The sequence below is a fragment of the Protopterus annectens genome, chromosome 6.part0 (genome assembly GCF_019279795.1).
Source record: "Protopterus annectens isolate FY-2018-M chromosome 6.part0, PAN1.0, whole genome shotgun sequence".
NCBI classification, from domain to species: domain Eukaryota; kingdom Metazoa; phylum Chordata; order Ceratodontiformes; family Protopteridae; genus Protopterus; species Protopterus annectens.
This window is the reverse complement of record NC_056737.1, coordinates 1,606,359,180-1,606,372,990: the sequence shown is the minus strand read 5'-3', so window position 1 is coordinate 1,606,372,990 and position 13,811 is coordinate 1,606,359,180. Positions and strand designations below refer to the sequence as shown.

The following is a 13,811-nucleotide window of genomic DNA, read 5'->3' as shown; positions in this document are numbered from 1 at the left end:
GGGCAAGAGTTAGGTGGGATATGTTGATTCTTCCATTTGAACAAAGTGGTTTAGGGCTACTTGATTTGAAGGGGTACTTTAATGTACTCTTTTAAGGGTCATATACATATATGCAGAACATCATAAATTAAAGTGAAAAAGGATGAAGATGAAACTGGGAAGGGTTCAGAAAATAAAGAATAGTATTTCAGATGCAAATCCTTAAAATGAATAGCATGAACCATACAGAATATTATATTCTTACTTAATCCAGGTTAAAATATTCTTGATATCCTTGCAACATCAAAAATAAGTGGCCTAATTATTGGTCCTCCCTTAGGCCATTCTGACCATTTCCCTCTATGTCTTGAAATCCTGCTACATTCAGAAATACATCCATCAGTTAACAAAAACATATTTTAATGCAATTAACTATATACAGCTAAAGATACAATTAGTAAGGTTGATTAGTCCCTAGGGTTAGTACTAAAATTCTATAGCGGATACTCAACACTGGAGCAAATTCTTATGAGATAACTTGAAACAAGAGTTATAGCTCTTAGCTCTACTTATTCTAACCGTCTTTATTACTGGTGGGGTAAAACTTGAGGAGACTATATAGAAAAAAAGAAGTGTCTACTTAAAAAATACAAACTCTGTCCTTCACTTGGTATCAAAGAAAAACGAAAATTGAAAATTCTAAGTAAGAGAAGTGTGTATGAAAGTAAGTTAGCAACATTTTCATGTAACAAGAAATAATTCTACAACTATATTAACCTGAAAAGTAAAAATAACCACTTAATAGCATCTATACTGTCTAATGGAGAAGTTCTGCAGCTATATTCTTTGCTAATTTATTTATTTATGTATTTATTGACATTTGATTACCAGGAATGTCTGACTGGGTGGGAGCCCATTTTCAACAGAGGCCCGGGGAGAAAACCTCCAAAAAAAGAAGCTGATGAATTTAATACTTGTTTTTCCTCAGTCACTCGATAACTGAACAAAATCCAAAAAACAGCAGGATTGGCATCAGGAGCCATTGTCCGGTATAGAAATGGTGCTCTCATCTAAAGGGAAAAGGCAAACTTGAACCCCATTAACCCCCACTAACTCCCCAGAGGTGAAGAAACACAATGCATCATTGGAGATGATGTCTGCTACTCTTTCCACTTTCCATGAATCCAAACCCCAAGCCAGAGTCAACAGAAGGAAACTTGTTCCAGATATGCATATGTATTTCTAGCAAAGCAGAAATGTTGCAAGCTGTTGAAAAGGATAAGAGAATTATGTTTGAGGAAGAAATGTCCTTTACCGTGTCACTCCACTGCAAAAGATTGACATGCTAGAGTGATCACTAGAGCAGTTCAAAGTGATTGGAGAGGTGGCAGATTTGACAGGCATATTCGATGCCTATGGAAAATGAAAAATTTACCTGAAGTACTGCAGTGTGGGTGGATCGCAGAGAGAGACTTATAAAGGCATGTTTCACCAGCATGCCTGTGTATGCATTAATAGAATGTGAAAATGCAGAGTGAACCTATGCAGTTTTAAACTGTTTAAATGGAGTTCACCATGTTATGTACCTGCAGTGTAGTTTTGTTTGTAGCTGTTTTTTGTACTGTATAGTAACTATTTTCTGGACCTGTGGAATGGCGAAAGACATTTGAGGGGAACAGGGATAAGACCTGAGGATTGATTTGTCTGCTACTGTTGAGAAGCCATATGTTAATCCAGATGACTGCATTGTTACGGTTGTAGGCAATATCTCTGGCATCAAATGTCAGGGTATGCTAAGAGAGTGACAGTGGCTGTGGAAATGGCACAAGTTTGTTAAGTACCCATGCAGTACCTTGAATGTAAGAAATATTGCCTAGGCCCACATAAAGAGCCTAATTCCTAGTACTTATTTGTAAACTGACTTAGTGTCAGCAACATAGGAGTTTGGCCAGTCTACCTGATATAACAGCATATTGATGAGTATAGTTTTTCACATACTAGGTACCTTACTGTATGCTAAAGGCAGTACTAGAAGGCAAGGAAAAGAATATTCTTTTGTTTTTCAACTCTGGCATTTTTTTCTTAACAGAGATGAGATGAGATAAGTAGGATTACATAGTTTGATTGCTCTGTTTTGGTTAGGCCAGTGATTCAACCCAGATGTCTGTCATTCAATACAAACTATATCAGGAAATATTCTTGGAATGACTAGATAATGACTTGTGTTTGTGTTCCTTTTATAGTGATATCCTAGTATCCTGTGGAAGTTTTTCTGTCCGATGCCGTGCTGGCCCCTTTCTTTTCTTTGTTGTCTTCCAGGGTGATTCTTCTGTTAGTGTAATCTTTTCACCTGAGAAAGTTGTCAGATTACTTGTATCATACTGATGGCTGTTGAGAACTTTCTAGTGGTGCTTTAAAGGAAGGTCCTGAAGGAGGCACATGTACATTGGAAAACAACTCCAGCCCAATGTGAACACTCTGAGATGGAATATCAGGGGATTAGGGACAGCACATAAAAACATACTGATTCTGCACTACTTAAGACAGAAAACAATTGAAAAAGAAGGATGTGCCTCTTTCTTGGATAAAATGTAGGTTATGTGGAGCAGCATTCTTTGCAGCATCATCCAGAAGAGGCATAGTGACTCTTATTATTGGGGAATGGGAACAGCTGCAACATTCTTCCATGGATAAGTAAGGTAGGTGGTTTGTAATGCAAATTTAGTCTCAGTAAAGAAACATTTCTGTTAATTGATTTCTGTGAGCCTAATGAGCATAATACATAGCCCCTAAAGTAAATGCTAGGAACCTTAGAGGCTAATAGGAACCCCAGACTCCACTGTTAGTTGTTGGTGATTTTTTTTAATGTAGTGCTGGACCTCTAGTGAGACTGTCTTCTGGAAAAAGAAAATTGGACTTTCTAAGGTGACTAGATATCTTTCTTGTCTAATTGAAATTTCTTTATACATAGATGTGCAGAGGTTATTACATATGAAAGAAGAGGGTTGTACTGTTAGTACCACTGTTTGCATGGTGAGTAAGCTGGATCTGTAGATGGTGAGTTTTAGTTTGGGAGGGCAGTCATTGCATCAGAGATCTTAACTGGCTCTGTTGTCTGATCAGTACTCAGTCTCCTTTTGTCTCCCATGCTTCAGGAATACACCAGTTGTCAAACAATGGTCACGCGACCCTTTAATGTTAAGATGGGAAAATGTAGTTAACAGTCTTGGGAGACTGATTCAGCATTACAGGGAAGGGTAGATAGTAATGATGTTCCTTAATATGTGCACTTTAAATTGTTTTAAGGTGCAGGTTAAGGAATCATGTTGTTGTAGGCCTTGTAATGGCTGTGAGTGTGAACTTTTTGTCTAAGATCTTATTGTTGTGCCTTAAGTAAAACTTACCAGCGTTTGTTCACTCTTAGCAACAAAAGGTTGCGAGGGGAAGAGTTGGAGGGCTGTACCTGGTTCAACTTTAAGTTAACACTTTTTTTTTTTTTTTTTTTTTTTTTTTTTTAGTTACTATAGTACAGGGTTGGACCCATGGTGGCTTTTTCATTCATGTCAATAAGTTTTCAGACTCACTGGACTGATGATTTGTTTTTGTTGAAAATACATCTATGAGAATGAAGGGCATTTCCTGACTTGGTTTAGGGTATTGTACAGTGACACTAAAGTACAGCCGTTTTGATTTTTTTTCTTCCATTATTCCCATAACAGGGTGAGTCGGGCATTCGCAGTCTCCACTCATGTTTTTGCTAAGCGTGGATATTCTTTACTGATACTTCTTCAGTAAGCCATGAATTGTGGAATAGAGGTGGCATCCTCCTGTTCATTGGTGACAAGTTGATTCACTTCTGCCAGAACAGCTTTCAGCAATAGTGTAGTTTTCTATTTTCTCCATTGTTCTGCAACCTCGTATTAAAAATATGTTTGGAGAGTGTGTGTATGTCCCTTCACTTGAGAGATGAATGGGGCTTGCCCACCTTGGAAAAAAGCCTCTGAAGTATGCAGAAAGTTGTTTTGGCAACTTTTTAGGCAGCTGGCATTCATTTCAAGCATTGCCAATGAATCAACATGATTCCAACAGTTCAATTTCTCCAAGACTTTCTCATACCACCATGGTAATGGACCCCATTCCTAAGTCAAAGTATGATTAAAGTTCATGAAGGTAATACTGCTTCAAACTTTGATGTTAGCCAAAAGTGTTCTTCGCAGTACCCGCAATGTGCCCAGAATTGACTTCTCCTACAATTCATATGGAGTTACATGTATTGGTAACATATTTAAATATGACTGTAAATTTTTTCTTTATGAGACCAATTGCTCATACTTCTATTGGAACTGTCTGGGTATCCTTCTTACATATTGCCATTATTTCTGCCTGCAAATCCTGGTAGTTTATGACTTTGTACATAAGACACTGTAATAACTGGGTGTAACAATTTTATTGATCAGTGTTATTTTTGTCTTCTTTTCATGGACTACTGTATCTGGTTTTCTCACATCTATTTTTTTGAACTGTTGGCAATGGGTGATACCATGTGATATAAACTTCATCATTTTCTGTAATGCTTTGTGGCTCATGTTTCCAGTGCTTCTCAGCTGCTTCAGTATTATAACATTTGCACAATCCCCAGTGCAACATTTTTGCAGGTCTGTGTCATATAATCGAGCGTTCAACTCAGTGAACCTCCATTCATCAAGCCGAAAACAGCAAACGTGCACTTCTGTGAATGTGAACTTCAGCTAATTTCTAAAACAGGGAATGGCATTATTTCATCAGCAACCCCTTTCCCCACTATAGTGTGATCTCGGAGTTGGTATATATAGTTAGGGAGGGTTGTGTGTGTGTGTGTGTGTGTGTGTGTGTGTGTGTGTGTGTGTGTGTGTGTGTGTGTGTGTGTGTGTGTGTGTGTGTGTGTGTCTGTGTGTCTGTGTGTCTGTGTGTGTGTAGGTGCAGCCCCCCACCTGGGTGGGTTTGACATACTGTAGTTTGTCTAATGGTCGGAATATTGGCCAACTTATGCCATTCCATGTTTTAAAAATTCACTGAAGTGAATATTCACTGTTTTTGGCTTGATGAATGGAGGTTTGTGGAGTTGACATAGACCCAATTCTTGCCACATTATTATGACTTTCAGTATACAGGCCTTCTGCCATTATTGTATCACACCCAGTAACATGATGTAGAACTGTTTCCAATTCTGTTTTACAAAACCTACATTTGTCTTTTTCACCAACATGTTCATTGGACTTTGTAAACCAACGTGTGTGTAGTCCACTATCCTGGACTGCCAGTATTAACCTTTCATCTTTTGGTTTTAAGTCACCTTTCCTTAACCATTCCTTTGTTAGATCCTGATTGACATGAGGTTGTTCTATGAGTTTTCTGTACTTGCAACTATAGTTATGCATTTTCCACATTTCTTGCCTTCTCATCTAATCCTTATCCTTGTATTCTGTTTGTTTTTTGGTATATTTAGTTGCTGCCTGATTTTTATCTACTTCTGGATTGATTTCCATTCCCACGTGTCAGTGATATACTTCTGCTAAACTAAGCAGGGAAGGCATAGACTTGTTCTTCTCTTGTTATAAACCTTTCACTACACTTAGATCTTGTGAAGTCAGCAGATATGTATGCAGTGCTACGACTGCAGATCTATACATGTAATCAGTTTTGAGGAGACCCATTCCTCCTTTAGAATGGGGAATATATCATCTTGGTGTACACTGATTTTTATAAATCATTTGATAAGCATGAAGAATTTTTCTTGTTTTCCTGTCCAACTGAACCAGTACCTTTTGGGGCCAGTCGGTCACCCCAAAACTGTAAGTTAGAACACAAAGAGCAAATTTGTTAATAGCTTGGACTTTGTTCCTAGATATCAGGGATGTTTTTAGTATTAATTTTAATCTTCTGAACTATTCCTTACTAAGTTTGTAAGTAAGTAAGTGTAACGGCGCAGTGGTGCAGCGGTTAATGCTGTCGCCTCACAGCAAGAGGTTCTCCGGTTCGATTCTCGGCTGGGGTGCCTTCTGTGTGGAGTTTGCATGTTCTCCCTGCGTTCGTGTGGGTTTCCTCCGGGTACTCCGGTTTCCTCCCACATTCTAAAGACATGCTTCTGGAGCATTTCTCCCCGGGCCTCTGCTGAAAACAGGATCTGTGGAACCTAGTCGGACATTCCCGGTCAACAAATGTTAAATAAATAAATAAATAAAATAAATAAATAAAGTTTTATTCACATCTGTTCATATTTTATTGCTGATCCTTCATCAATTCCCAATATTTATACACTCCCTGTTGCTCTAGTTCTTCTATATCACGTTCCTGTCCCAGAATTTTCTTGGTGCTGCTGCTTTCCTGCTTTAAAGGTTACTTTTGCACATTTATCAAAACCAAATAGCATTCTTATATCATCTGAGAAAGTTTAGACCACTTGTGCTGTCAAGTTTCTCATTTGATGAACTGTACAGTTTTAAATCATCCATAAAAAGAAGGTGAGAAGTCTTTACACTTTTTCACTTTACACGTTTTCTGCAAGCCAGATTATAGCCATGACCTAATCTGTTAAATGGACAGATTAATGGGTTAAGGGCAAGACAAAAGAGCAGCTATGACAGAGTCACCCTGAAATATCCCCATTTTAAATTTTATCCCTGGTATAATAATTTGTCCTTTAATCATGGCTTAGCTGCAAAGTGGTTTGCCACTGTTTCATGGTCACCATAATGTAACTGATTAATGTAGTTTGTATCTAATACATTTTAAGTACTCTTTCATCTGTGAATGTGGGATGATATCAAATGCTTTTTTGTAGTATGTCCATGCTAAACTTACATTCTTACTTTTTTTTACAATTCTGTATTATGACTTTAACAACAAATGATCATTTGTTCCATATGACTTTCGTTTGTTACCCTTTGGTTCTATTGCTATGATTGAGTTTTCTTCAAAATGACTATAGAGTCTGTCTGCATCAATTCCAGTATATAGTTTATACATCACTGGAAGGCAAGTTATTAGTCTGTAGTTTTTAGGATATCTTGCAGGCTCACTCTTAAGAAGTACTGTTAAAGAGGGTATCTAGTGGCCCTGAACAATTCTGTTTTAAGCTATTTAAGAAACATCCTGGAATCTTGTCAGGACCCATGGAGGCTGTTTTTTTTTGTATTTAGTAAATGCAGTAAGGGCCTTCTTTGTAAACCAATGTGTGTGTAGTCCACTATCCTGGGCTGCTATTGGTTTACAAAGTCCAATGAACATGTTGGTGAAACAGACAAATATGCTAGACCTGGTACTTAAGAACATGGGGGAGTGCCACTCCTTCCCATGCATTATGTCCTCCCTAGTAAGATCTGACCAGAAAGCTAATTGGGGAGCTAACTAGTTGCTCCAGGGTGCTTGTGTTGGCGAAGTTCAAAAACCTCTGAGCAAGTTAATTATGGGCTGTATAAGTCTCCTAGTTTATGGAGGGGTAGTTGAAGTCGCCCATAAGTATGGTCTTAGGCTGAAAGTTAAGAAATTCCTGTAAATTTAGGTAGGAGGTGTAGTTTTCCAGACTCATGTTAGAGGAGCTATAGCTAGCAAGGATATGATAGGGGTTGCTTTTCCAGACTCGTGTTAGAGGAGCTATAGCTAACAAGGATATGATAGGGGTTGCACTTGTGGTTAGTTGGGCATGGAGCAGCTCAAGCAAGTCATGTTGTTGGAACAGCCTAGCTGTGTACTTGACATTTATGAACACTGAGACACGTCCTCTGTCCCTGTATTATCCTGAGCTGAGGGGGATTAAAATTTTGAGAAACAGAGAGATCTAGGTAGATGACACACACACACACACACACACACACACACACTCACTGGTCTACAACAGTACTAACTGGGTTGTAAAAGGCAAAGAAGTTAGTAAATGTAGATCTGTTTCTGACACAGCCAAGTTGAGACAAATCGTACAGTTGAGCAATATTGCCACTATACTCCATCAAAGCAAGGACACAACTTTCAATAGTCTTGATTATAAGAGATGTCTACCAGATAGGTATAAATAGCCTTATTTCATCAGTAGTGTCACTGGGTATGTATTCTGTGACATTAGCTAGCTTCCACACTGTAGGAACAAAACAATCTAATAAGGATGTTAAACAGAGTGAAATAAGGTCGCTCATTTTAACAAGGAAGCACCCTGGTTTGGTGTGGGCTAGGATTGCTCACTTATTTTAGTCTAGCAAGGGGTTTTATGGTAGTGTCTTTGTTGAAAACAAGAGGAGCCATTGCAAATATGTATCAGTTTTATTGAACTTTACCTCCTCTGTTACAGTATTTGAAAAACACTTGTTAAATGATTGTGCTAGATCTGTATCATATAACATATTTTTATCATAGAATATCAGCTCAACACCCTTAAGCCTTCTTCTGTTTCTATTAATATAGGAAACGAGCTTCTTATTATTGCCTACTTTGCATAGCTGAATCTCATAACTTTCTTTTGTATTTTAAAAGGTATTTCAGTTTTTACATGCTAGATTGTAACATCTCTTTGCTGCTGATGTAGTGAATATTTTATGAATACCAACATTTCTCTTTTTATCCTGTAATAGTTTGTTATGGGATTTATTCCACCGTGGTGGGTAATAACATCTCTTTTGATTTTTTTTTTTATGATTTTCATACATTTCCCTGCCGTGGAAATGCAGCTGTTTTTTAGTTACCCAACAGTGAGACACAATGGTAATGGCAGTTATTGCATAATGTAATAAGTTGATTTCTGAAACTGTTTTATTATTTCATTTTTTTTTGTAGAATTAAAAATACATAATCTTATAATGTTGATTGTAACTAAGCCAGATGAAACAGAGAAACAAAAAATTTATCAGGAATATTTGTAAGTAATAAGTCTAAAATATTGTGTTCTTTTGTAGGAAAGTCAATTAGTTTGGTAAAAAATTTCATTACAAACATATTAAAGAACGTTTCTTCAACATCATTAACCATAAGAGCTGTGATGAATCTGGCAGTGAGCCATAGCCTTAGCAGCAGTTCACATTCATGGGAATTAATGTGCTGGAGGACTTCTTCAGCCATATCATTACTCCTGTTATGAAGCTGAGGATTTAAGAAGCTTGTCTTTTCAGGGTATTCCAGAGGAAGGTCATTGTGGAGATTAACCTGTTTGCCACATGAGCAAATATAGTCCCTTCTTTTTTGCTGTGTTTAACAGGGCAATGGGAGTTGTCGGATGTGTTCTGTCTCCAGCAGGAGAGAAGATTCTGTGCACATTTCCATTTTTCCCTAAATCTGTGCCTTAACCCAAAATTCTCAATGGTGGTTGTGTGGTTTTAGGCTCTCGTGTCCTTAGCAGCACTCAACAATGTTCTAGTACAGACCAAGAAAATCCTCTTTGTTTGGAGTGACAGTCAGCTGTACCTCAGGCTTTGGTTCATCATTTAGATTTCCTGTTTTTACAAGAGCTTCCAGTAGGAGTTTGTGGTGATTAAAGCCACCAGCAGTCCTTCTACACATCAAGCTTGCTTACTGAAGGGGATGTTCTTCATGTCTCATTGTTGCAGTCATTACATTTGGGTAATCTGCTGGCAGGTTGCCCTCAGTCGGCCTGATTAACAAAGTCTTGGTCCTGCGTCGGTTGCTGTCCCTTCTTCCATGACGTCAGGGGTATAAAACATGTAGCTGACGCCATTACATCAGTCTTTCTTGCCGCGCGGTGCCCGAAGCAAAAGCAGTTTGCAAGTGCCGGTTGGCCGACTCCTGAAATTTTCGTTTGAGTTTCAGAACCGAAGTCTTCAACTAACAGCTAAGTAACCCGTTGGGGAAACTTTTTCTTGCTCCTTACCGATGTCAGTAAAAGTTAATAATTGCATTACTTGTGGGAAGCAAATACCTCATAAGGATTTTCATTTGTACTGTATTCCTTGCCAAGGCCCTGAACACAACGTACCTTGCTGTCGGTTTTGTGCTAAATTTAATCAACACACTGTTAAACGTCGGTATATTTTTGCTTCTAAATATTTCGGCTCACAATTTAATTATCCAGAAATGTCGTCGGTTAGTAATCTGACTACCGGAATACCTAAAAAATGCAAAGAAAAAGACAGAGACAGGTTGTTGAGGTCCAAAACTGACGACGACGCTTCTCCTAAGCCAGTCGCCAGTTTGCCTGTACTCAGTGAGGCTCTTTTGCAGCCCCTGATACCCGTTACTTCTGTTTCGCAGGCCTCTACTGAGACCCATTCAGAGTCTCGTATGCCGTAAAATGCTTCAAATATGGAACCCGCGGATGTCTCTACCTTAGATGAGTCCGGAGCCGCTGTGCAGGCACCGACTTCTGAGGGTGTTTTCAGGCCTACAGGTTTGTATAGTAGACTGACGCCATCTTCAAAACTAAGGCCAAAATCTAAATCTATGTCTAAAAAACCAATGCCTGGGCCACATGTGCAGGCCCCTATGCCTAAAAAACAAATGATCAAAATGGCTGAAGATTTAATTACTCTGAAAAGTGGAAGCCAACCCCCTCCTTCTAAGAGGCCTAGATAAGACATTGATTATGAATCTTCTGAACAGGATTCTATTTCTTCTGACTCTTCTAATGAACAGGATTTGTCTGTACCTACTTATGAGGACTCTGATGCAGAAGATTCCATTCCTTCTGTCCCCCCCCCTCCTCCGAGGATTTTTCTTTTGGGGAAACTTTACATACCTTAAGGGAACATTTCCACTGGGAAAATCAGGATTTTTCTGAATCTAAAAAGAGACTTAGGAATTTTCTTCTTCTTCCTCAGCATAGGCCTTTGGCTATACCTCCTGTTCTAGACATTGTTGATGATGTTTTTTTCAGAATCTAGTATGGCTAATGATTCTCTGCCTCCAGCTGCTTGTAAGCCAGACAGATACTACAGGGTTCCTGACTCCCACAAATTCCATTTCAAAAATCCAATTGCAGATCCTGAAACCATTTCTCAGGGTCCCAAGGGCATTAAGGCCTCTACTGCTAAAAATCCTATCCCTTCTGATAGAGATTCCAGGGTGCTGTATAGATGGGGTAAGAAGGTTTACACTTCTGCAACCTTGGCAATCAGGGCTTTAAACTGTCAATTTCATATGCTTAAATATCAAAAGCATATCATGGGACTGCTTAAACAGGAAATTATGTTCATTTCTGACTGTGTGGAAAATAAAGATTTACAGGATTTATTGCATTCAGCTGAACAAGTTGGAAAACCTACTTTGCAATGTGGTTTTTATTCTTTGGAGGCCTCTTGCAGGGCTGCTGTAACTGGTTCTGCGCTAAGAAGGCATGCTTGGCTCAAAGAGCAAACTCTGCCTGATCATGTTAAAGCAAAATTGTTGGATGCTCCTTTACAACAGGACTGTCTCTTTGGTAATAAGGCTGAAAAAGTTTTTAAAAAGATGGAAGGTAAAGCTAAATCTATGCAAAATGTGAAAGATTTCTTACAAGTGCAACTTCCAAGATTTAGTAGGCACTGGCCTATTAAGAACTGGTCCTTTCCAGTTCCTTCGAGAGCCACTCATGTCAAACCCAGACATTCTAAAGGCTCCAGGTTTCAGTCACAAGGGAATTTTAGAACAAAACAATGGGGTGCCTCCACCTCCAAATCTGGAAACAACAAGGCACCTCCCTATGGTAAACAGTCTCAATGACTTCCCTCTGCTCTCACCAAGCACTTACCTTTTAGCTGCCCCTTCGGGGGGGGAAACTGGCACTTCATGCAAGAAACTGGCAACTTATAACCCAGGACAAATGGGTTTTAAATATAGTATCCCAGGGATACAGATTTCATTTCCACACATTGTCAGTCCCAAACGGATGGCCAGACCTGCCCCCAAATCAGAGGGCAGAGGCCCAGAAACAAGTACTGTCCCCCATGAACATGGGGGCTATTCAACCAGTACCAGAAGAGGAAAAGGGACAAGGTTTCTATTCAAGACTTTTCCTGGTACCCAGAAAAGACAAATCATGGCGTCCAATTCTGGACTTATCTACTCTAAATACATTTCTGGACATTCCAAAATTCAAGATGCTGACTCTTCAACAGTTGCTTCCTATGCTAGGCAAAGATGCCTGGTTGGTAACTCTAGACTTAAAAGAGGCTTACGTGCATATACCAATTAGGGAATCTTGCAGAAGATACCTCCGCTTCAAAGCAGGCTACTTGCATTACCAGTTCTTTGCACTGCCCTTTGGCTTATCTACTGTGCCCAGGGTCTTCACAAAGTGACTGGCTCCAGTAATTGCATTTTGCAGGCAAAGAAATATTCAGATATATCCATACCTGGACGATTGTCTAATTCAGACAGAAAACAAGGACATTCTTCTAAAGCATCTGGCATTTGTAAAAAGGGTTCTAACTTGTCTAGGGTACACCATAAATGAAAAAAAAATCACAAATGGTATCCTCTCAAAAGATTACATTCCTAGGTGCAAACTTGAATACAACTGCCCAGATGGCTTACCTTATGCCAGAAAAGCAAATTCATTTGGTAACTTACTTCAAACAGGTGGCCACAAAAACCCTACTATCTGCAAGACAAATTCTGCAAGCCTTGGGGTTCATGGCCTCGTGCATTCTTCTAATTCCATATGCAAGATTGCATATGAGGAAACTTCAGTGGTACTTAAAAAGTTTATGGAGTCAGCGTTGTCACAGCCTGGAAACAATGATTCCTGTCATACCTTGCCTGCAGCTAGAGTTCCTATGGTGGGCAGAGGCCTGCCACCAAAACAAGGGACTGCCATTTACTCCACCCCCCCTGCTGCCCAAACCCTAACTACAGACGCATCAGACTATGCTTGGGGGGCTCGTCTGGCAGGGAAGTGGATTCAGGGCAAATGGAGCCCAAATTAAATCCACCTTCATATCAATCAGAAAGAGATGCTAGCTGTACAGAATGCACTGACAGCCTTCAAGGACTACCTTCATCCAGGACAATTAATGATAAAGACAGACACCACAGTTATGTGGTACATAAACAAGCAGGGGGGTACACACTCCTACCCCCTTTTCAGACTAGGCATGGCATTGTGGAACACGGCCTTGACCTGTCAAATACAAGTACAAGCTCAATTCCTGCCAGGAAAGCTGAATACTCTGGGAGGTGAACTAAGCAGAAATCTCATGGACCCACACGAATGGAAACTGGAACTACGGATTTTCAACATGTTGGCACGCAAATGGGTGAGTCCAGACATAGATCTTTTAGCCTCACCCCAGAACTATCAGTTGGACAAATTCTGCACAAGAACTCATCACAGAAAGCCTGGAAAGTGGATGCTCTATCCTTCAGCTGAAAAAACCTATCAGTTTATGCTTTTCCCCCGCTGCCTCTGCCCTCCAAAGTTCTACTAAAAGTCAAACAGGACAAACCAAAAATGATTCTGATTGCTCCAGACTGGCCTCGCCAGCACTGGTACCCACTCCTGCGCAATGTGTCGCACCTTCCACCGTGGCACCTGCTTCAGACACCTTACTTACTGTCTCAGCAGAACAACCAAATTCTGAACACTCAGCTCCAAACTTTGAATCTTGCAGCGTGTCTAATCATCTAAATTGACCCTTAGCATCCGTCAGCAAACCTGTGATGGATGTCATTTTGGAGGCGAGAAGGCCTAGTACTAGAAAATCTTATGCTGACAAATGGAAAATGTTCTGTGCCTGGAACCAATCATAAAGAATAAGCACAGCAGTGCCTAATATTCCTCAGATTTTGCAGTACTTAACTGAGATGCTTCACAAGGGCCTGTCCTTTTCTTCCATAAACATCCATGCCTCAGCCATTTCATCTCATTACAACACAGA

General features: G+C 39.6%; 1 protein-coding gene across 6 annotated transcripts in view; it reads left to right on the top strand.

Annotated features, from left to right (window-relative positions):
• Nucleotides 1-13,811, top strand: part of HDAC4 (histone deacetylase 4) — a 3,124,471-nt gene that overhangs the window by 2,978,716 nt on the left and 131,944 nt on the right. The window lies entirely within an intron of this gene.